Source organism: Zea mays, chromosome 1, assembly GCF_902167145.1.
Source record: "Zea mays cultivar B73 chromosome 1, Zm-B73-REFERENCE-NAM-5.0, whole genome shotgun sequence".
NCBI lineage: Eukaryota > Viridiplantae > Streptophyta > Magnoliopsida > Poales > Poaceae > Zea > Zea mays.
The window spans coordinates 215,020,604-215,037,894 of record NC_050096.1 but is presented as its reverse complement, the minus strand read 5'-3'; the positions used below and the strand labels follow the sequence as shown (position 1 = coordinate 215,037,894).

General features: G+C 47.3%; 1 pseudogene; it reads left to right on the top strand.

Moving 5' to 3' along the window:
- Positions 1–2,331: 2,331 nt before the first annotated feature.
- LOC103645267 (zinc-finger homeodomain protein 6-like) lies at positions 2,332–2,855 on the top strand (annotated as a pseudogene).
- Positions 2,856–17,291: the final 14,436 nt, after the last annotated feature.

Below are 17,291 nucleotides of genomic sequence, written 5' to 3'. Positions count from 1 at the left end.
AAATATTGCCTACTTATCATATATCTCAAACCTCACGGACTCTCATGTCAAACCGACAAGACGTCATGGGTTCATCGAACACTTGCATAAAGACGGCATATATAGAACAGTACAATAGGCAATGACGATAGCACGCGTTCGCGAGCCGAGCACCCTCATCGTCCACTCTCTCACATCACCCTTGCTTATGTGCAGCTAGATACCAAGTACGCATCCTCTCTACCTTAGACAATAACCTCAATCGAAGAGACCAAATCGAGGAGTGTCTCGAATTTATCCATGTGTGGTGAATGGTTCATGATTGACATAAGAGTTGACATGTTTGAGGCTTTTGAGTTTATACTAACAAATGTTATTCGTGTGCGCAATATGTATAAAAATAGGACTACGAGTTACCAGTAGATATGAGTTGTTCTTTAATGTATGAGCGCAAGTCATAAATCATGTGCATATATGAGATATGTGCAGCGTGACTCAATACATATTGGAATCAGACAATGTATTTATCATTGCTAGACGCAAGTATGAGAACATGTATGAGACATGAAGGCATTAGTACAATGTAGGACCGTCTACTGCTAGTTATTAGTTAGGGGAGGTGGACGAACAAAATGATTAAAGAAAAAAATGTAATATGGTAATATATAGATATAGGTATATGTGTATTGTATGTATCTGAATATTTTTTTATACTAGGTAAAATGCATGCGCGGCACGCGCATGTGAAGAAAAATAGCAAACCCATCCATACCATTGGCCAAAAACCAAACCGCGTCAGTGTTCAAATTTGTGGATGTTGCGACTGTATCGATGCCGGCAGTCTCGCAGCTATAGGTGGTAATATAGCTGGTAATGGATCACGATCTAAATGGTTCTTCACAAAATATTAGGGTTCTAAATAAATTTTAGTTCAAAAATAAATAGAAATAGAACTCAATTCTAATATGATTCGATCCTTAAATCTTAGGGGGCTGCATAGGTGTATATTTATGATGTGCCTATTAGACCGGCCCAAAACACATAATTTCAGGCACGATCCAACCTAATTGTGAACTTGGATCGGCACGATCCAATGTGTGTCAAGCCCATGAGCAGGCTTGACACGACCCATTTAATTAAGGTCCATCGAAGCCCACTAAACATAGACTCATTATTTAACTAAGGTTCGTCAAAGCTCACAAAATCCATTATTTAACTTGGAGAATCTAGAGCTTCAACAGGCTTTGGAGAACTAATACCTAGATAGAGATAGTGATGATGATCATTGTATGTGTATTTAGTATGGCTATAAAGTACTCAACTAAACACTAAACAGATTACTCTTTTTTCTTACTGACCAAATGTTTTTAATGTGGTAGTCACAAAACATCTTAGTTTTATTTTGGTCATATATATATATATACTACTTTATAAGAGCCCAGTATAGGCGTCCACAATTCCACATGGTGCACGCTCTGCCCTCCTCCGCGACCCCCTTCCCCTGCTCCGCCTGACCGTGATTCTCGCTGGCAAACCTGACTGTCATCCTCCTCCCCCGCCTCCCTTCCATCTTCGGCCGCCCTTCCATACTCCTCCCCGCGCCCCTTCCATGCCTCCGCCTCCCGTCCCCGTCCTCCATGTCCGAGATCCCCGCCCCCAACAGAGCAGGTGGGGTCAATCCCGCGACAAAAAGAAAGAGAAGATCCAGCGCGCAATTGTGGAGGCAACACGTGCGGGGGAGCAGGCAGAGAGCCTCGGAGAACCCACCCACCCTCCTCGACGCGGTGCAGCAGTCAACAGAGAGGGAGGAGAGAGCGCGGCACGGGGCACCCACCTCCGATCGCAGATGACGAGGTTGCCCCCGTCGAAACAGATGAAGCAAACGACCTCCTCCTCGTCCTCCCTCCGCCTAGCGGGCTGGGCCGGTACCACCACACCCGCGCTGTCTTTCCTCTTGGGCGGCATCCCCCTTCTGCGTCTGCGCGAGCGGCGGCATCGGCGGGGGCGCGGGAGAGGTGACCGCGTCCCCGATGACATCCTCCCCCTCTGCTAGCTCCCCATGGCGCCCTCCTCAGCCTCGACCACTCCCAGATCCCGTCATCCGCCGCCATCAACACCCTCCTCCCAGACCAGTCCACCGCTGCGATGCTTCGCTCAGCTCCCCCTCGCGCTTTCGTCGCCGTCGTGATCCACTGCCGCAAAAGCCATCAACGACCTCCTCTAACTCGTAGATCCTATCAGCCGCTGCGATTCTCCGCTCCATAACCCCCCCCCCCACCGCCGCCATCAACGTCGTCCTCCCCCTCCTAAATCTCGCCGCGGCGGCAGAGAGCTAGGGGCAGGCGTGCGCTGATGGAATTCAGGGGCCAGGAGGAGGAGGAGGAGCCCGTCTTAGAGGACATGGGTGCCAGCTCCGCGTCGTCATCCGCCCCCACCCCCGCCCCTGCCCCGAGGAACCAGAACCACGCCGCCGAGGCGAGGTACCACTAGTGCCTGCGGAACCACGCTGCGGTGCTGGGCGGCCACATCGTCGACGGCTGCGGGGAGTTCATGCCCACGGACGGCGACAGTCTCAAGTGCGCTGCATGCGGCTGCCACCGCAGCTTCCACCGCAAAGACGACGCGCGCCGCCACCACCACCAACTCATGCTCCCGGCGACCGCGACGACCTCTCGCACCCCGCTGCTCCTGCCTCTGCCCCACCCGAACTACGTGCCGCTGCCGTCGTTCCCGTACCACGCACGCCCAGCGGCGGTGGTGGCACCGCCACCGATTCGTGCATCAACGCTCTCCTCGTCATCATCCGCTCCCCGCCATCAACGCCGTCCTCCCTACGCTACGCTCAACTCCCCCTCACGCTTTTGTCGCTGCTGTGATCCGCTGCCGCAAAAGCCATCAACACCCGTGTGGACGCTGCCGTGACCCACTCCGTCATCCGCCGCCATCAACACCCTCCTCCCCCTCCCAGATCTCGTGTTCATCATTCGCTGCTCGCCATCAATGCTCTCCTCCCCACGCTCTGCTTCGCTCCGTCGATGGAAGGTGGCCGATGCAGTGATGGGTCGCGGACGCCCCCGCCATCAACGCCCTTTTCCCCGCAATCCCCTTCCATCGTTGTCGCTCACCTTCCATCGACGACACTGCACTTCCTTGGCGCCCTCTGTCCACCTACGACTATTAAAGAAATCCAAAGGGATGACACATGCGAGGCCGCCACCTGACACCCATCCTCCTCGCATATTCCCCGTTTCAGATTTGCCCAGTTGAGTTTCCCAATCCTTTGTTCTCTTATGTTCATGTTCAGTTTCCTATTCATATTTTCATAACTGCATATGTTCACCTTACTATACAGTTTGGAGCCTTGGACCACTGAATCCCTACAACTCTCCCCTGTAAGGTGTGTGAACTCATATGATGCAGAGCTGTTTTGTATTTTAAGTACCTCTGTTTTGAATAATATGATACCTGGACTGCCTATGTTGAACAATTAGATTTATTTTAGATAATATGATTTCTTGTAGATAAATAACACTTTTATGTTTTAAAAAGATTATATGCATTGCTATTTTTGTTGAGAAATACCTCTGCTGTGAAGACACATGGTGCCTCTGTTGCATGAAAAATGAGAAGCGATGTTGCTTTGGTTGAGAAACCCCTCTATTGTGAATAATAAGCTGGGTTAATGGCTTGAGATAACTGCAGTTAGATATGCAGTGAAATATTGTTCTCTTGTGTTCATGTTCATATAATATTCAATTTCATGTTTATATTTTTATAACTACATATGTTCACATTATTAAACCCCTCTATTGTGAATAATAAGGTAGGTTGACGTTTTGGTACAGATTTACCTCTTTTTGTAATAGCTTCTAAGAGTATAACACTTTTTGGTTTTAATACTTGTTCTTGTTCTTTTTCAGATTGTAAAGCAGCTCGTCATTGTTCCGTGCTCGTGAAGATCGCCTTTTGAAAGTCGCCTAGAGGGGGTGAATAGGCAAATCTGAAATTTATAAACTTTAAGCACAACTACAAGCCAGGGTTAGCGTTAGAAATGTAAACGAGTCCGAAAGAGAGGGCGAAAACAAATCACAAGCAAATAAGAGTGGATGACACGATGATTTGTTTTACCGAGGTTCGGTTCTTGCAAACCTACTCTCCGTTGAGGTGGTCACAAAGACCGGGTCTCTTTCAACCTTTTCCCTCTCTCAAATGGTCACCTAGACCGAGTGAGCTTTTCTCTTCAATCAAATGGGACACTTAGTCCACTACAAGGACCACCACAACTTGGTGTCTCTTGCTTTGATTACAATGATCTTGAGAACAAGAAAGGAGGAAGAAGAAAAGTGATCCAAGCGCAAGAGCTCAAAAGAACACGACAAAACTCTCTCTTCTAGTCACTAATTGCTTTGAGTGGAATTGGGACTTGGAGAGATTTTGATTCACACTATTTGTGTCTTGTATTGAATGCACTAGCTCTTGTATTGAATGTGTTGGCTGAAAACTTGGATTTTTGAAGTGTTGGTGGTTGGGGGTATTTATAGCCCCAATGAAGCATCCCGATCCTTTAGGACTCAAATGTGATACAATTACTAGTCCCAGGAGGCTAGTAACCACATTCATTACTTCAAATAGTTACAGAGTCTGAGTAATGTTATTACAATACCGGGGGTACAAGCTCGAGAGTGAGCCGAAAATCATAAAACGCAGTGGAAGATAAAATAGCCCAGGCCACAGGCAGAACTGGGTGAAGACACAACCCCTTCAATCAAGCATAGCAGAAAAGAAGCCTTCAGCTGCTGAAAAACATAAATAAATCTGGATGAATACACTAGGTATTCCGCAAGCCCACCCGGCTCCCGTAAAGAGAAAGTGACCTATATTGTACATGCTTCATATGGTGGAGTTGAAGTCACTCATACTTTTTCAGAGAAAGGCAGTACTCGTTGTTTAAGGTTTTCCCAAGACAATAGAAATGACACTTGCTTGACCACCACTGAGCTTCCCGCTCCCGTGGCACTACTTTCTTTCCAGAAACACACACATATTTCCCTGTTCCCGGTTGTAGTAGAAACACTAATTGTCATACCATACCAGACTCGTCCATACCAGTGGACACGGACTATTCGAATAAGTTTAGACTCTGCGCAGAGGGGTACACTTTACCCACTAGTCCGGCTCTGCGATCCCATGGCCAATGAGATCCGAATCCGAAACTCTTTCCTTCCTTGCACGTCCTAGCCTTAACGGTTATACCGGAAGGAGTCAGGCCACCGCCATGTCCAAACCGGACAAATCATTCCCCCTCCTTATCCTCACGGTGCTCCCCAGCCTTCATAACCCTGGGGTTGGATCGTACGAGTTCAGATTGAGTGGCTGCCCACACAGCCTCGAGTGGTTGTACTTTTTATGAGTATAGGTAATGAAAGATGACAAACCGGTCCTTATACGAGAGGACAATCCTTCTGCTCACGCCTAAACCAGCTGAGCCATCACCTTAGGCCCTCCCCTAAACCAGGGAGTCCCTGATCATCCTACTCACCAGGTGATGAGGGTGAATACCCTTCATCGCACACCGTTTGGAAAACATGTTACTTGCACCCTTTTACTTATCCCATATCTTGTAATCAAAGGTATTAGTTAATGCGGGCTCTCTCATGCTCACCATGCAATTCGATTCCATCCCATATTCCAGGCTTAGGCAGTGGTAGAGAGAAATAGGTAAATAATGCATCAAGGGAAGGATGGACTTGCCTTCGTCGAAGCTTTCCTGTCACAAGAGGTTTATCTCAGAGGGGTCGGGTTCTTGCCCTTCTTCCGGAGCTATAAATTTCGGAGGATCGGATCCCTCTTCCGCTAATCAAACACAGATAATAACAATACATCAATCATGGTGACTTTAGTGGGGTGTGCCATTTCTTATATCTCATTATTTTGGTGCCCTATAATTTATTTGAACTATTTTTGGTACATAAAATATTAGCATATAATTCTATATGAGAAAAATGGGGAAAAGAAAAGAGAAAATAAAAAGAAAAGGAGTTTCCTGCCTTGCTGGGCCGGGGGGGATTTCGGCCCACTCGGGCGCGAGCGCGTGCGAGCGGGCGCGCGGGCGCGCTGGCGGCCCAGCTGGCCCAGCAGCGAGGGGGAGACGGCGGGGGACGGCGCTGTGGCGCAGGGCCCACATGCCAGCGAGGGGGAGGGTTTAACGGCACGGACGGCAACGGAGGGAGGGGGCGAGTCGACCGGGGTCTGACCGGCGGTGGGAATCTGATAGTCGCCTAGAGGGGGGGTGAATAGGGCGAAACTGAAATTCACAAAAATAATCACAACTACAAGTCGGGTTAGTGTTAGAAATATAATCGAGTCCACGAGAGAGGGTGCAAAACAAATCGCAAGAAAATAAGAAGTGTGACACGCGGATTTGTTTTACCGAGGTTCGGTTCTCGCAAACCTACTCCCCGTTGAGGAGGCCACAAAGGTCGGGTCTCTTTCAACCCTTCCCTCTCTCAAACGGTCCCTCGGAACGAGTGAGCTTTTCTTCTCAATCACTTGGAACACAAAGTTCCCACAAGGACCACCACAAGATTGGTGTCTCTTGCCTCAATTACAAGTGAGTTTGATTGCAAGAAAGAATGAGAAAGAAAGCAAGCGATCCAAGCGCAAGAGCTCAAAAGAACACGACAAATCACTCTCACTAGTCACTAATGCTTTTGTGGAGTTGGGAGAGGATTTGATCACTTGGGTGTGTCTAGAATTGAATGCCTAGCTCTTGTAAGTGGTTGGAAGTGTGAAAACTTGGATGTCATGAATGTGGGGTGGTTGGGGGTATTTATAGCCCCAACCACCAAACTAGCCGTTTGGTGGGGCTGTCTGTCGTATGGTGCACCGGACAGTCCGGTGTACACCGGACATGTCCGGTGCGCCAACCACGTCACCAAACCCGTTGGGTTCCGACCGTTGGAGCTCTGTCTTCTGGGCCCGCCTGGATGTCCGGTGGCGCACCGGACATGTACTGTAGAGTGTCCGGTGCGCCAGTATGGGCGTGCCTGACTTCTGCGCGCGCTGGCGCGCAATAAATGCGCTGCAGGTAGCCGTTGGCGCCGAAATAGCCATTGCCCCGCAGTTACACCTGACAGTCCGGTGTACACCAGACATGTCCGGTGAATTATAGCGGAGCAGCCGTCACGAATTCCCGAGGCTGCCAAGTTCCATAGTCGCGTCCTCTTGGAGCACCGGACACTGTCCGGTGAACACCGGACAGTCCGGTGAATTATAGCGGAGTGCCCCTGGAAATTCCCGAAGGCGACGAGTTCGCGCTGGAGTCCTCTGGTGCACCGGACAGTCCGGTGCGCCAGACCAGAGGTGCCTTCGGTTGTCCCTTTGCTCTTTTGTTGAACCCAATACTTGGTCTTTTTATTGGCTAAGTGTGAACCTTTGGCACCTGTATAACTTATACACTAGAGCAAACTAGTTAGTCCAATTATTTGTGTTGGGCAATTCAACCACCAAAATCATTTAGGAAATAGGTGTAAGCCTAATTCCCTTTCAATCTCCCCCTTTTTGGTGATTGATGCCAACACAAACCAAAGCAAACATAGAAGTGCATAATTGAACTAGTTTGCATAATGTAAGTGCAAAGATTGCTTGGAATTGAGCCAATATAAATACTTACAAGATATGCATGGATTGTTTCTTCATTTTTAACATTTTGGACCACACTTGCACCACATGTTTTTGTTTTTAGCAAATTCTTTTGAAAATCATTTTCAAAGTTCTTTTGCAAATAGTCAAAGGTAAATGAATAAGATTTTGCAAAGCATTTTTCAAGATTTGAAATTTTCTCCCCCTGTTTCAAATGCTTTTCCTTTGACTAAACAAAACTCCCCCTTAATGAGATCCTCCTCTTAGTGTTCAAGAGGGTTTTAAGATTTCAATTTTGAAAATACTATTTTCTCCCCCTTTTGAACACAAAGAGATACCAATTTGAAAATCATTAGTTTTAAAATTAGGTGGTGGTGTGGTCCTTTTGCTTTGGGCTAATACTTTCTCCCCCTTTGGCATGAATCGCCAAAAACGGATACTTTGAGTGAAATATAAGCCCTTTAAATACTCTCTCCCCCTTTGGTCACAAATAAATAAGTGAAGATTATACCAAAGATGAAGTCCTTTTGCTCTCTCCCCCAAAGATGGAGAGTGGCGCGGAGTGACGGCGAAGGATGAGTTACGGAGTGGAAGCCTTTGTCTTCGCCGAAGACTCCAATTTCCTTTCAATATACCTATGACTTGGTTTGAAATAGACTTGAAAACACATTAGTCATGGCATATGAAGGAGATATGATCAAAGGTATATAAATGAGCTATGTGTGCAAATCAACAAAAGAAGTTCCTAGAATCAAGAATATTTAGCTCATGCCTAAGTTTGGTAAAAGTTTGTTCATCTAGTGGCTTGGTAAAGATATCGGCTAATTGATCTTTAGTATTAATGTAAGAAATCTCGATATCTCCCTTTTGTTGGTGATCCCTTAAAAAGTGATACCGAATGGCTATGTGCTTAGTGCGGCTATGCTCAACGGGATTATCCGCCATGCGGATTGCACTCTCATTATCACATAGAAGAGGAACTTTGGTTAATTTGTAACCATAGTCCCTAAGGGTTTGCCTCATCCAAAGTAGTTGCGCGCAATAATGTCCTGCGGCAATATACTCGGCTTCGGTGGTAGAAAGGGCAATCGAATTTTGCTTCTTTGAAGCCCAAGACACCAAGGATCTTCCCAAGAACTGGCAAGTCCCCGATGTGCTCTTTCTATTGATTTTACACCCTGCACAATCGGCATCCGAATAACCAATCAAATCAAATGTGGATCCCCGAGGGTACCAAAGCCCAAACTTAGGAGTATAAGCCAAATATCTCAAGATTCGTTTTACGGCCGTAAGGTGAGATTCCTTAGGGTCGGATTGGAACCTTGCACACATGCAAACGGAAAGCATAATGTCCGGTTGAGATGCACATAAATAGAGTAATGAACCTATCATCGACCGATATACCTTTTGATCGACGGATTTACCTCCCGTGTCGAGGTCGAGATGCCCATTGGTTCCCATGGGTGTCTTGATGGGTTTGGCATTCTTCATTCCAAACTTGCTTAGAATGTCTTGAGTATACTTCGTTTGGCTAAGGAAGGTGCCCTCTTGGAGTTGCTTTACTTGGAATCCTAGAAAATACTTCAACTCCCCCATCATAGACATCTCGAATTTTTGTGTCATGATCCTACTAAATTCTTCACATGTAGACTCGTTAGTAGACCCAAATATAATATCATCAACATAAATTTGGCATACGAACAAGTCATTCTCAAGAGTTTTAGTAAATAAAGTAGGATCGGCCTTTCCGACTTTGAATCCATTAGTGATAAGAAAATCCCTAAGGCATTCATACCATGCTCTTGGGGCTTGCTTGAGCCCATAAAGCGCCTTAGAGAGTTTATAAACATGGTTAGGGTACTCACTATCTTCAAAGCCGGGAGGTTGCTCAACATAGACCTCTTCCTTGATTGGTCCATTGAGGAAAGCACTTTTCACGTCCATTTGATAAAGCTTAAAGCCATGGTAAGTAGCATAGGCCAATAATATGCGAATTGACTCAAGCCTAGCTACGGGTGCATAGGTTTCACCGAAGTCCAAACCTTCGACTTGGGAGTATCCTTTGGCCACAAGTCGAGCTTTGTTCCTTGTCACCACACCATGCTCGTCTTGCTTGTTGCGGAAGACCCATTTGGTTCCTACAACATTTTGATTTGGACGTGGAACTAAATGCCATACCTCATTCCTAGTGAAGTTGTTGAGCTCCTCTTGCATTACCACCACCCAATCTGAATCTTGGAGTGCTTCCTCTACCTTGTGTGGCTCAATAGAGGAAACAAAAGAGTAATGCTCACAAAAATGTGCAACACGAGATCTAGTAGTTACCCCCTTATGAATGTCGCCGAGGATGGTGTCGACGGGGTGATCTCATTGGATTGCTTGGTGGACTCTTGGGTGTGGTGGCCTTTGTTCTTCATCCTCCTTGTCTTGATCATTTGCATCTCCCCCTTGATCATTGCCGTTATCTTGAGGTGGCTCATTTGCTTGATCTTCTATTTCATCAACTTGAGCTTCATCCTCATTTTGAGTCGGTGGAGATGCTTGCGTGGAGGAGGATGGTTGATCTTGTGCATTTGGAGGCTCTTCGGATTCCTTAGGACACACATCCCCAATGGACATGTTCCTTAGCGCGATGCATGGAGCCTCTTCATTACCTATCTCATCAAGATCAACTTGCTCTACTTGAGAGCCGTTAGTTTCATCAAACACAATGTCACAAGAAACTTCAACTAGTCCCGAGGACTTGTTAAAGACTCTATATGCCTTTGTGTTTGAATCATATCCTAGTAAAAAGCCTTCTACAGTCTTAGGAGCAAATTTAGATTTTCTACCTCTTTTAACGAGAATAAAACATTTGCTACCAAAGACTCTAAAATATGAAATATTGGGCTTTTTACCGGTTAGGAGTTCATAAGATGTCTTCTTGAGGATTCGGTGTAGATATAACCGGTTGATGGCATAGCAGGCGGTGTTGACCGCCTCGGCCCAAAACCGATCCGAAGTCTTGTACTCATCAAGCATGGTCCTTGCCATGTCCAATAGAGTTCGATTCTTTCTCTCTACTACCCCATTTTGTTGTGGCGTGTAGGGAGAAGAGAACTCATGCTTGATGCCCTCCTCCTCAAGGAAGCCTTCGATTTGAGAGTTCTTGAACTCCGTCCCGTTGTCGCTTCTTATTTTCTTGATCCTTAAGCCGAACTCATTTTGAGCCCGTCTCAAGAATCCCTTTAAGGTCTCTTGGGTTTGAGATTTTTCCTGCAAAAAGAATACCCAAGTGAAGCGAGAATAATCATCCACTATTACAAGACAATACTTACTCCCGCCGATGCTTATGTAAGCAATCGGGCCGAATAGATCCATGTGGAGTAGCTCAAGCGGCCTGTCGGTCGCCATGATGTTCTTGTGTGGATGGTGGGCTCCAACTTGCTTTCCTGCCTGGCATGCGCTACAAACCCTGTCTTTCTCAAAATGAACATTGGTTAATCCTAAAATGTGCTCTCCCTTTAGAAGCTTATGAAGATTCTTCATCCCAACATGTGCTAGTCGGCGATGCCAGAGCCATCCCATGTTAGTCTTAGCAATTAAGCATGTGTCGAGTTCAGCTCTACCAAATCTACTAAGTACAGCTGACCCTCTAGCACACCCTTAAATGCTATTGAATCATCACTTCTTCTAAAGACAGTGACACCTACATCAGTAAAGAGACAGTTGTAGCCCATTTTGCATAATTGAGATACAGAAAGCAAATTGTAATCTAATGAATCAACAAGAAAAACATTGGAAATGGAATGGTCAGGGGATATAGCTATTTTACCCAAACCTTTGACCAAACCTTGATTTCCATCCCCGAATGTGATAGCTCGTTGGGAATCTTGGTTTTTCTCGTAGGAGGAGAACATTTTCTTCTCCCCAGTCATGTGGTTTGTGCACCCGCTATCGATGATCCAACTTGAGCCCCCGGATGCATAAACCTACAAAACAGGTTTAGTTCTTGACTTTAGGTACCCAAACTGTTTTGGGTCCTTTGGCATTAGAAACAAGAACTTTGGGTACCCAAACACAAGTCTTGGAGCCCTTGTGTTTGCCCCCAACAAACTTGGCAACTACCTTGCCGGATTTGTTAGTTAAAACATATGATGCATCAAAAGTTTTGAATGAAATGTCATGATCATTTGATGCATTAGGAGTTCTCCTTTTAGGCAACTTAGCACGGGTTGGTTGCCTAGAACTAGATGTCTCACTCTTATACATAAAAGCATGATTTGGGCCGGAGTGAGACTTCCTAGAGTGAATTCTCCTAATCTTGCTCTCAGGATAACCGGCAGGGTACAAAATGTAACCCTCGTTATCCTGAGGCATGGGAGCCTTGCCCTTAACAAAATTAGACAATCTTTTAGGAGGGACATTAAGTTTGACATTGTCTCCCCTTTGGAAGCCAATGCCATCCTTGATGCCGGGGCGTCTCCCACTATAGAGCATACTTCTAGCAAATTTAAATTTTTCATTTTCTAAGTTATGCTCGGCAATTTTAGCATCTAATTTTGCTATATGATCATTTTGCTGTTTAATTAAAGACATGTGATCATGAATAGTATTAATATCAACATCTCTACATCTAGTACAAATAGAAACATGCTCAACAATAGATTTAGAGGGTTTGCAAGATTTTAACTCTATAACCTTAGCATGTAATATGTCATTTTCACTTCTAAGGTTAGAAATAGTAATATTGCAAACATCAAAATCTTTAGCCTTAGCAAGCAATTTTTCATTCTCAATTCTAAGGCTATCAAGTGAAATATTCAATTCTTCAATCCTAGCAAGTAAATCATCATTATTATCTCTAGGATTGGAAATTGAAACATTACAAACATGAGAATCAACCTTAGCTAATAAATTAGCATTTTCATTTCTAAGGTTGGCAATAGTGTGGCATGTGCTTAGCTCACTAGTTAATTTTTCACATTTTTCTACCTCTAGAGCATAAGCATTCTTAACCTTAACATGTTTTTTATTTTCCTTGATTAGGAAGTCCTCTTGGGAGTCCAAGAGATCATCCTTCTCATGGATGGCACTAATTAATTCATTTAATTTTTCCTTTTGTTCCATGTTAAGGTTGGCAAAAAGGGTACGCAAATTATCTTCCTCATCACTAGCATTATCATCACTAGAGGACTCATATCTAGTAGAGGATTTAGATTTAACCTTCTTCCTTTTGCCGTCCTTTGCCATGAGGCACTTGTGGCCGATGTTGGGGAAGAGGAGTCCCTTGGTGACGGCGATGTTGGCGGCGTCCTCGTCGTCGGAGGAGTCGGTGGAGCTCTCGTCGGAGTCCCACTCGCGGCACACGTGGGCATCGCCGCCCCTCTTCTTGTGGTACCTCTTCTTTTCTCTCCTCTTGCCCTTCTTGTCGTTATCCCTGTCACTGTCACTTGATAATGGACATTTAGCAATAAAGTGACCGGGCTTACCACACTTGTAGCAAACCTTCTTGGAACGGGATTTGTAATCCTTCCCCTTCCGTTGCTTGAGGATTTGGCGAAAGCTTTTGATGATTAAAGCCATCTCCTCGTTGTCGAGCTTTGAAGCGTCGATTGGTTGTCTACTTGGTGTAGACTCCTCCTTCTTCTCCTCTGTCGCCTTGAATGCCACCGGTTGTGCTTCGGATGTGGAGGGATCATCAAGCTCGTTGATCTTCTTTGAGCCCTTGATCATACATTCAAAGCTCACAAAATTCCCAATAACTTCCTCGGGAGTCATTAGTGTGTATCTAGGATTACCACGAATTAATTGAACTTGAGTGGGGTTAAGGAAGATGAGTGATCTAAGAATAACCTTAACCACCTCGTGGTCATCCCATTTCTTACTCCCGAGGTTGCGCACTTGGTTCACCAAGGTTTTGAGCCGGTTGTACATATCTTGTGGCTCTTCCCCTTGGCGAAGACGGAAGCGACCGAGCTCCCCCTCGATCGTTTCCCTCTTGGTGATCTTGGTGAGTTCATCACCCTCGTGCGCGGTCTTGAGTAGATCCCAAATCTCCTTCGCATTCTTCAACCCTTGCACCTTGTTATATTCCTCTCTACTTAGAGAGGCGAGGAGTATGGTTGTGGCTTGGGAGTTGAAGTGCTCGATTTGGGCTACTTCATCCTCATCATAGTTTTCATCCCCTATGGATACATCCCATATACTTTTGTGGAGTGAGGTTAGATGAAATCGCATTAAATCACTCCACCTAGCGTAATCTTCACCATCAAAAGTTGGTGGTTTGCCTAATGGGACGGAAAGTAAAGGTGTATGTTTAGAAATGCGAGGGTAGCGTAGGGGAATATTACTATACTTCTTACGCTCTTGGCGTTTAGAAGTGACGGACGCCGCGTCGGAGCCGGAGGTGGATGCCGATGAAGAATCGGTCTCGTAGTAGACCACCTTCCTCATCCTCTTTTTCTTGTCCCCACTCCGATGCGGCTTGTGGGAAGAGGATTTCTCCTTCTTCTCTTTGTGGTGTGAAGAAGATTTCTTCTCCTTCCTTTTGGAGGAGTCCTTCTTCTTCTCCTTCCTCTTGGTGCGGGACTCTTCTGATGAAGTGCTCCCGTGGCTTGTAGTGGGCTTTTCACCGGTCTCCATCTCCTTCTTGGCGTGATCTCCCGACATCACTTCGAGCGGTTAGGCTCTAATGAAGCACCGGACTCTGATACCAATTGATAGTCGCCTAGAGGGGGGGTGAATAGGGCGAAACTGAAATTCACAAAAATAATCACAACTACAAGCCGGGTTAGTGTTAGAAATATAATCGAGTCTGCGAGAGAGGGTGCAAAACAAATCGCAAGCAAATAAAAAGTGTGACACGAAGATTTGTTTTACCGAGGTTCGGTTCTCGCAAACCTACTCCCCGTTGAGGAGGCCACAAAGGCCGGGTCTCTTTCAACCCTTCCCTCTCTCAAACGGTCCCTCGGACCGAGTGAGCTTTTCTTCTCAATCACTTGGAACACAAAGTTCCCACAAGGACCACCACAAGATTGGTGTCTCTTGCCTCAATTACAAGTGAGTTTGATTGCAAGAAAGAATGAGAAAGAAAGCAAGCGATCCAAGCGCAAGAGCTCAAAAGAACACAACAAATCACTCTCACTAGTCACTAATGCTTTTGTGGAGTTGGGAGAGGATTTGATCACTTGGGTGTGTCTAGAATTGAATGCCTAGCTCTTGTAAGTGGTTGGAAGTGTGAAAACTTGGATGTCATGAATGTGGGGTGGTTGGGGGTATTTATAGCCCCAACCACCAAACTAGCCGTTTGGTGGGGCTGTCGGCCGTATGGTGCACCGGACAGTCCGGTGTACACCGGATATGTCCGGTGTGCCAACCACGTCACCAAACCCGTTGGGTTCTGACCGTTGGAGCTCTGTCTTCTGGGCCCGCCTGGATGTCCGGTGGCGCACCGGACATGTACTGTAGAGTGTCCGGTGAGCCAGTATGGGCGTGCCTGACTTCTGCGCGCGCTGACGCGCAATAAATGCGTTGCAGGTAGCCGTTGGTGCCGAAATAGCCGTTGCCCCGCAGTTACACCGGACAGTCCGGTGTACACCGGACATGTCCGGTGAATTATAGCGGAGCAGCCGTCACGAATTCCCGAGGCTGCCAAGTTCCAGAGCCGCGTCCTCTTGGAGCACCGGACACTGTCCGGTGTACACCGGACAGTCCGGTGAATTATAGCGGAGTGCCCCTGGAAATTCCCGAAGGCGACGAGTTCGCGCTGGAGTCCTCTGGTGCACCGGACATGTCCGGTGGCACACCGGACAGTCCGGTGCGCCGGACCAGAGGTGCCTTTGGTTGTCCCTTTGCTCTTTTGTTGAACCCAATACTTGGTCTTTTTATTGGCTAAGTGTGAACCTTTGGCACCTGTATAACTTATACACTAGAGCAAACTAGTTAGTCCAATTATTTGTGTTGGGTAATTCAACCACCAAAATCATTTAGGAAATAGGTGTAAGCCTAATTCCCTTTCAGAATCCGCGGCGGTTCTCCGCCGTGGGTTGGGTTCCGCGGCGGGGAGGTGGTGTTGCTGCACGGGTGGGAGCAGGCGATCACAGGGGTGGGGCCAATTTGACCGGCGGGGGCTTATGGCGGCCGGTCCGCGGCGCGGTGGCGGGTGTCCACGGCGGTGAGGTCGCCGGTGCGGTTGTCGGGTGCAATAGGAGGGGAAAGGGGTGCCTTGTGACCGTGAGAGTGTGGCGGAGCTTTGAGCACTGGTTAATTGGACTAATGATCTCTAGGAAGGGGGAAAGGGGCTCATCGGAGCGACGGGGGAAGCACGGTGGCACTAGCTTGATTCGCTCAGGGGGGAGGCGGAGGAGTTGGCCGGAGCTGGTGTGGTGAAGACGGGGCTCGGGCGGTTCCTTTTATAGGCACCCGGGGGAGGGAGAGGGATGGAGGGGACGGCGAGCGCCGACGAGCTTGCCATGATGGCGGGAATGGAGCTAACGACGATTGGGATGGCTCGGGCAGGCGAGGGGTGAGGGGACGGCTCGGGCACAGTGGCGGGGTGGTTGCTGAGGCCGGTGCAAGCCTTAATTACGAGGCGACGGGGCGAGAGGCGCTCGGCGGCGAACGCGCCGGTGAGGCATGGGCGAGAACGATGGAGCTGACAGGCGGGCCCGAGCTGCCAGGGAGAGGGAGCGGCACGAGAGGGAGGGAGGCGAGTCGCTGACTGGTGGGGCCGAGCTGTTAGCGGAGGCGCGAGCGCGCGGAGCTGGGCCGCCTGGGCCAGGGAGAGGGGGGGAGGAGTGCGAGCGCGCGGCGCGGGTTGGGCCGGATTTGGCCCAACCGAGGGGGGAGTTTCTCTTTTTCTTTTTCTGATTTCTATTTCTTTTCTTTTCCTTTTCTATTTTTGTTTGTTTTTATTTCTTTTTCCTTTGAATCAAAAAATTTCTAAATGATCTTGAGTGATAAATATTATCTATGTGAGGTGCTCCTATCATTTCAAGTGTATGCACATGATGAGGTGATCTAAGGGTAGAGTTAAGGGAGAAAATAAAATAAGGGGGGGGGGTTAGGAGGTTAGGGTTTCAAACCTTGGGTTGGGAATTTTGGGATGTTACAAACCTACCCCACTTAAAGGAATCTTGCCCTCGAGATTTAGACTGGATTTGAGAAAAGATAAGGGTATTCCCTCCTCAAGGAGTCCTCACTCTCCCAGGTAGCTTCCTCTTCTCCTTCTCCGCTCCACTGAACTTTACAGAGCTTCACCTCTGAGGTGCGGGTCCTTCAGACAGCCGAATCAAGAATCTTTACTGGTTTCTCCCGGTACTGAAGATCTTTCTGAATCTGCACTGCCTCTTCTTCGATGTGACTTTCTGGTGCTTGCAGGCATTTGCGGAGCTGGGATACGTGAAATACATTGTGGATGTCAGACATGGACTCTGGTAGTTCAAGACGGTATGCTGCGGGTCCCACTCTGCCAATGATGGGATAGGGACCGACGAATCGCGGTGCGAGTTTTCCTTTCACTTGGAACCTCCTTACACCACGCATCGGGGAGACCTTGAGGTAGACGAAGTCTCCTTCTTCAAATTTGAGCTCTCTCCGCCTATTGTCCGCATAACTCTTTTGCCGACTCTAAGCTTCAAGTAATCTCCTGTGGATCAGGGCAACTTTATCTTCTGCCTCTTTGGCAAAGG